The sequence below is a fragment of the Artemia franciscana genome, chromosome 5, assembly GCF_032884065.1.
Source record: "Artemia franciscana chromosome 5, ASM3288406v1, whole genome shotgun sequence".
NCBI classification, from domain to species: Eukaryota; Metazoa; Arthropoda; class Branchiopoda; order Anostraca; family Artemiidae; genus Artemia; species Artemia franciscana.
Genome location: NC_088867.1, coordinates 40,900,286 through 40,906,870, shown reverse-complemented (window position 1 = coordinate 40,906,870; position 6,585 = coordinate 40,900,286).

The following is a 6,585-nucleotide window of genomic DNA, read 5'->3' as shown; positions in this document are numbered from 1 at the left end:
TGGAAAACAGTGGTTTGTGTACTTGCGCAAGAATCCGGTTGTAAACATTTTTTTCTGTCCGGCTTATTCATATAAATATGGCTTAGATTCTGTCAAATGTGTTCGTAATTACCAAACTGCTATTCCTGGTGACCGTACAATTTTCTATAGGACAATTCGTAATTTTTAATTGTTTTCATTTACTTTTGTAACAGTTGGTATAAAAGCAATAGTAGTGACAGCTCAAATAGTGAAATATAGATTCTGAATTTTTTTTTTAGTAAGTCGGGATTTTTCCATATTCAGAGGGATTATTCCATACATTAGGATATACGAAAAGTGTGGTTCAATCCTGCTTTCTAGGACTATAATGAGAGAAAGGTTGAGATGGCTAGCGCACGTGCTGCTAAAGAAGGATGACTGATGGCCAAAGATTATCCTTTTGGCCAATCGTCTAGGGCTAAACCGAAAGCAGGACATCCGTGGTCGGGGTGGGAGGGTGTCGCAAAGAGGAAGGCTTTGAATAGATTGGAAGGGAGGAGGAGTGTGCGTTACTGTGTTGGCTGAAAATGTATATGTTTTAAACACAAAGACTCTTGAATAGACTTTTAATTCTTAGTGACGTATTGAATGACTCTTTAATTCACGACAAAGAAAGCAAAATAAGGTTTACTCAGGAAATATTTGTAAAAATGGTAGATTTCAATTGTTTTATACTTTTATTTTATATAATTTTATTCTTCTTAATCTTTTAACATGCCACGGTCAATATGTATATTTAAATTTTCCCATGACTTTGATAAAAGGACGGTTTTAAATAATGAATAGTATATTATTGCTTTTCAAACTTTTTTAGACATTTATGTCCTATGTTTTTTACCCTAGTACTCGAATTAGGCACTTAGGGACTTGTGACAGCGATTTTTAAAAGATATATCTTACCTCGGGATTGCATTACATACTTAGTAGTATGAAGTTGAAACTTTTGATAGCGTCGTCATTTAAATATTTAGCCCTTGTCATCAGTAATTTTTTATTACAGTCTTTTTGTGCTCTCTTACCAGTAAGGATAATTATTTTTCATTTGCAATATAATTTCATAGCCGGGAATAACTACACAAACCACACACCCCGCCGAATGCCAGGGTATTATTATAGAGGTAATTTCATTACCTGGTAAGATTATCGAAAAAACCGTTAATAGATGATTTGCAATGTAAGGGCGTTAGAACGCAGGACTTTTAACAAACAATAACTTAGTAACTTGAAGTAAAAAATTATAAAAGTAATTGTGTAAGTCTTATCGTACTCAAATTCAGGTTGTTTTTGCCTATGCACCTCAATAAATATTCATTCTTACAGATCTAATAAATCCTGATTCCGTTTGTTTGGCTTATTCCCAAATAATGTAATTTCTTATTTATTTATTTATTATTTACTTATTTATGTATCTATTAATTTACTGCTACCAGCAGCAATAACCCCTTGCTTTGTATGTAGAAGGTTAGGGGGTTGACCCCCCAAAAACTATTTATACGACTTTTAAAAACGAAACAAAAATGCATATAAACAAATTTTAGATGTGTTTTTTTAAGTTTTTTAAAACTAATTAAAATTTAATCTCTCATTTTTTAATGCTAATAAATTTTTGATAATTAATTTGAGACTTGTAAACTTATATAATTTAACAACTAAATTAAAGACTGGAAAGTGAGATCAAATCAGTTATATTCTAGGCCTAAGATTTACAAGGAAATTGCTTATAGCCTACATGGCTTTAATTAAGTTTAAGAAAATGTCATATTATTTTGTGTTAAAATCAAAGTCTGTGGTTAAAATAATAAATTATTATGTTTAATTTATCCAAGGCACTCCTAAAACCGGAAGATAAATATTAAATCAACCATGTTATCCAAATAAATTAATAATTAATGGGAATTAAATATAAACTCAAGTTAATCAAATAGTTTCTAATATGACTTTAAATCTAATTTAAGTAAAGAACACTAATATACAGCTTAAGTCATTAGCCGGTAGTGATAAAACAGAAGATGCACATTAGAAAGAGAGTCAAAAGAGGTGTGAAATCGTCATTAAGACGGAAAAAAAAGAAGAAGAGAAACACAAGGATAGCCAAACAATTGAAATCCTCGGAGAGCAGACATGTCATGACATTTGGCCATAAAGAGAACCCTAAAGAAACCAATTGAGGTTGTATGCAATATAATGGCCCATAATTAATGGCAGCATAAGAAGATATAGCCAAACCCATGCATTGTTGTTAACTTTAATAAAAGTAATCATATTGTATCAAACCTCTCTAAAAACATTATTTGAGCTTCTCAACTATACCAATAGGACACCCTACAATTAGTCAGGCCAGCTCTAAGGAAACGCTACCCAAGTTTCAATCCTCCTTAGGACAGTACCCCATACCTCCTCCAAGGGCAAGGGTACAACCGTTATATTACCACAACCAAATCTACTTTACCACACATATTTGCCATGAGAAAGATCACGGATGCGTGTTTGTTTTTTAATTTTTTTTCCCAGAAGTGAACATATCGAGCCAGTGATCCTAAAAGATCAGAAGTGTTCAGTTGATCGTCAATCAAAAGTTCTAGTGCCTTTTTTAAGTTCTTAAAAATATTGGAGGACAGCTAGCCCCCTTGCCACGCCCTTTTCCCCAAAGTCCTCCGATCAATATTTTGAGACAGCCATTTTGTTCAGCATAGTCAAAAGATCAAATGACTATGCCTTTGAGGATGACTTGACCCCCCACAGCCCCTGGGGAAGGACTACCTGCTATGAACTTTGCCCATTGTCTTCATTTAGTATTAGTTACTGGGTAGTATACAGACATCTTTGAGGGAGGGGGGTTTTCTGGTGGGAAGAGCGGTTATATGGGATCTTTCCATGCAGGAATTTTTCATTGGGGATGAAAAATTTCCGTGAAGATGGAGTCAGATTTCCCTGCATTGTTTAAAAAATGATCAGAAATTAAATAAAAAAATAAGTTTTTCAACTGAAAGTAAGGAGCAACATTAAAAATTTAAACGAACATAAATTATTACGTATATACGGGGTTTGCCCTTTTCTAAATTTCTCATTTTTACGCTAAGATTTATTTAAAAATTTTTAAAACGCTTATTAATTTGATTAAACGGATCTTTTTGTTTCAAGAGTCATTCTTAAACAATGGGAACAACAAGTCAAAACTTTAGCGTGAAGAGCGAGTTTTTGAGGAGGGGTCAGCCATCCTCATATATGCAATAATTTCTGTTCGTTTCAAACAGTTCGTGGTAACGAACTGTAGTAAGGAGCGACCCGGCTCAATAGTAACAGAAACTCTAAAAAAATGGAATTTTGATACCAATAGTTACATCGAAGAATTACATTCTTGCGCTGATTATAAGTTTCATTATAAGTTGATCATAAGTTTCATCAAGTTTAGTTTTACCCATTAAAAGTTACGAGCCTGAGAAAATTTGCCTTATTTTAGGAAATAGGAGGAAACATCCCCTAAAAGTCAAAGAATCTTAACGAAAATCACATTCAGCGTATCAGAGAACTCTACCGTAGAAGTTTCAGCCTCCTATCTACTAAAATATGGAATTTTGTACTTTTTTCCCAGAAGACAGATCACGGATGCGTGTTTATTTGTTTTTGTTTTTTCTTTCTTTTCCCCAGGAGTGATCGTATCGACCCAATCGTCCTAGAATGTAGCAAGAGGGCTCATTCTAACAAAAATTAAATTTTCTAGTGCCCTTTTTAAGTGACCAAAAAAATTGGAGGGCACCTAGGCCCCCTCCCATGCTCATTTTTTACCAAAGTTACTGGACCAAAATTTTGAGATAGCCATTTTGTTCAGCATAGTCGAAAAACCTAATAATTATGTATTTGGGGACGATTTATCCCCCCAGAGTCCCCGGGGGAGGGGCTGCAAGTTACAGACTTTGACCATTGTTTACATATAGTAATGGTTATTGGGACATGTACAGACGATTTCAGGGGGACTTTTTCACGTTAAAGGGGGGTAGGGGAAGGGGGCTATGTGGATGGATCGTTCCATGGAGGAATTTATCATGAGGGAAGAAAATTTCCATGAAGCGGCCGCAGGATTTTCTAGCATTGTTCAAAAGAAAACAATGAGAAAATAAATTTAAAAAAAGGTTTTTTTTTCTGGTTGAAGTAAGGAGCAGCATTAGAAACTGAAAGAACAGAAACCATTACATATATAAGGGGGTTCATCTCCTCCAGAGTGCCTCACTCTTTCGCTAAAGTATTTTTAGTAATTTCAACTATTTATTCTACGGCGTTTGTGATTCAGGGGTCAATCTTAAGGAATTGGGACCAAGTTGAAGCTTTGATATAAAGTGCGAGGTATTGACGAGGGGGAGAACCCCCTCATATGCGTAATAAAAATATACAAGTATAGAATTTCGTTACTAAGTTAATTCGTAAGTTACGTATATTTATTACTAATAAAAACGTTCGTAAAAAAATGAAAAGTTCTAGTTGCCTTTTTAAGTAGCCAAAAATTGGAGTGCAACTAGGCCTCTTCCCCCACTCCTTTTTTTTATCAAAATCGTCCGATCAAACTATGAGAAAGCCATTTAGCCAAAAAAAATATACAAATTTCGTTTTAATTATTCATGTTAGGTGAGCTAAAATCAAAACGTGCAATAATTCAAAAACGTTCAGAAATTAAATAAAAAAACAAGTTTTTTTAACAGCAAGTAAGGAGCGACATTAAAACTTAAAACGAACAGAAATTATTCCGTTTATGAAAGGGGTTGTCCCCTCCTCAACGCCTCGCTCTTTACGCTAAAGTTTTTTAATTTTTTCAAAAAGTGGAGTTATGAGAAAGTACCAACTTTAGCGGAAAGAGCCAGGCGTTGAGGAGGGTACAACCCCTTTCATAAACGGAATAATTTCTGTTCGTTTTAAGTTTTAATATCGCTCCTTACTTGCAGTTAAAAAACTTTTTTTATTTAATTATATTTTAATGTTGCTGCTTTGTTTCTGTTGAAAAACATTTTTTTCTATTTACTTATTAGCTAAAACGAGCACAAGCACTAATAGTAGTCGTGTGAACTTACAAAAATTTATGGAAGGGACAAAAAAGTATTTGTCGGAATCTAAGGTGGAGACAATTTTAGAGTATTTCAATTTTTCCACGAAAAAACCAAAAGTCGTATCTCAATGAAGATTATTTAATATGCTTCAATGTGGCGTCAAATTGCATCTTCCCGACCTAAAACGCCTTCAGTGAGCCTTTAAGCCCAAAAAAAGGTCCTGAACAATTTTATTTTGGATTGTAGTGGAGATCGCTGCTTTAACCTTTGAAATTACAATCATAGCCCTACTATCTTCATCTCCATTGGGGTAGCATTGTTCAGATACAAGGCTTGTTTTTCAAGAAAGTTTTCTTCTACTTCATACCTCACTTTCTGTGTTTCATTACTAACTTATACTTGTAGCAGTATTCAAGTATCTCAGCTCTCCATGGCGTCCAGTAGCTTAAATAATAATTTAATAGTAATATTTTCGGAACCAGAAGGAAACATAAGGGTTCTATTGGTATATTAAAGAGATGAAATACAAGGGACAAATATAAAAAAAAATATTATTATTGGTCTTTCTGGGAAGATTCTATTTAATTAGTTTCTATATAATTCTTTTCACTTCCTATTCGATAATAATATGCTAGGGTTATATCCTTACATAATTTTCCTCATTCAGTTACTTTTTTGTTTTTCTACCCTATTGGAATTCCTATTTGTTCTACCAAGTTTACTACCAATTAATGGCAGTATTTGTCTTTTGCTACAGCAATCAACTTTCTGGGACAGTTTTCTGGGACTCGATATTAGTAGTTTTTTTTTTCACTCATCTTCCGCTTATTTATGACACAGTTTCTTATTTTCAAATTGGGCACCCGTTAAGAGTTAAAATTTCAAAAGAGTATATATGCAGGTGATGTTCATCAAAATTTAGTTCCCGGGTTTTTCTAAATTTTAAAAACGTATATGATTGTGTAAATTTCAACTAAACCAATTTTGAGAATCGAATTTGGTTTTTACTGTCCTCCGTTCTTTAACTGAAGTATACGAAGTTCCTTAATAAAATACATGAAGCGAGTAGTGATAATTTCTTAATAAAAAAGGACTACACATCCAATAAAACAGCCATTCCAATTACTACTGCCAACAACTCGTTGCAGCACCAAGCCACCTGAGCCCAACACAGCCACGCACGTTCCTCCCCCATCCCGTTCTATTCAAAGCCTCCCTCTTTAAATCCTCTCAGGAAGTTTTCATTTCACTAAAACCTTTTTTTATGGCATCCTCCCAACCAAACCACGGTTGACCTGCTTTCCTTTTGGCCCTAGACGGTTGGCAGAATAGGATAATCTTCGGGAATCTGTCATCCTTAATCCGCAGAACGTGCCCTAGCCATCCCAATCTTTTTTTCATTATAGCCCAAGAAAGCGGGATTGAACCAAATTTTTCGTGCAGCTTACTGTTTGAAATACGATCAGTCGGTCAGGTACCCAGAATAATCCATAGGCAATTTCTTTGGAAAACATTAAGCGAATCTTCA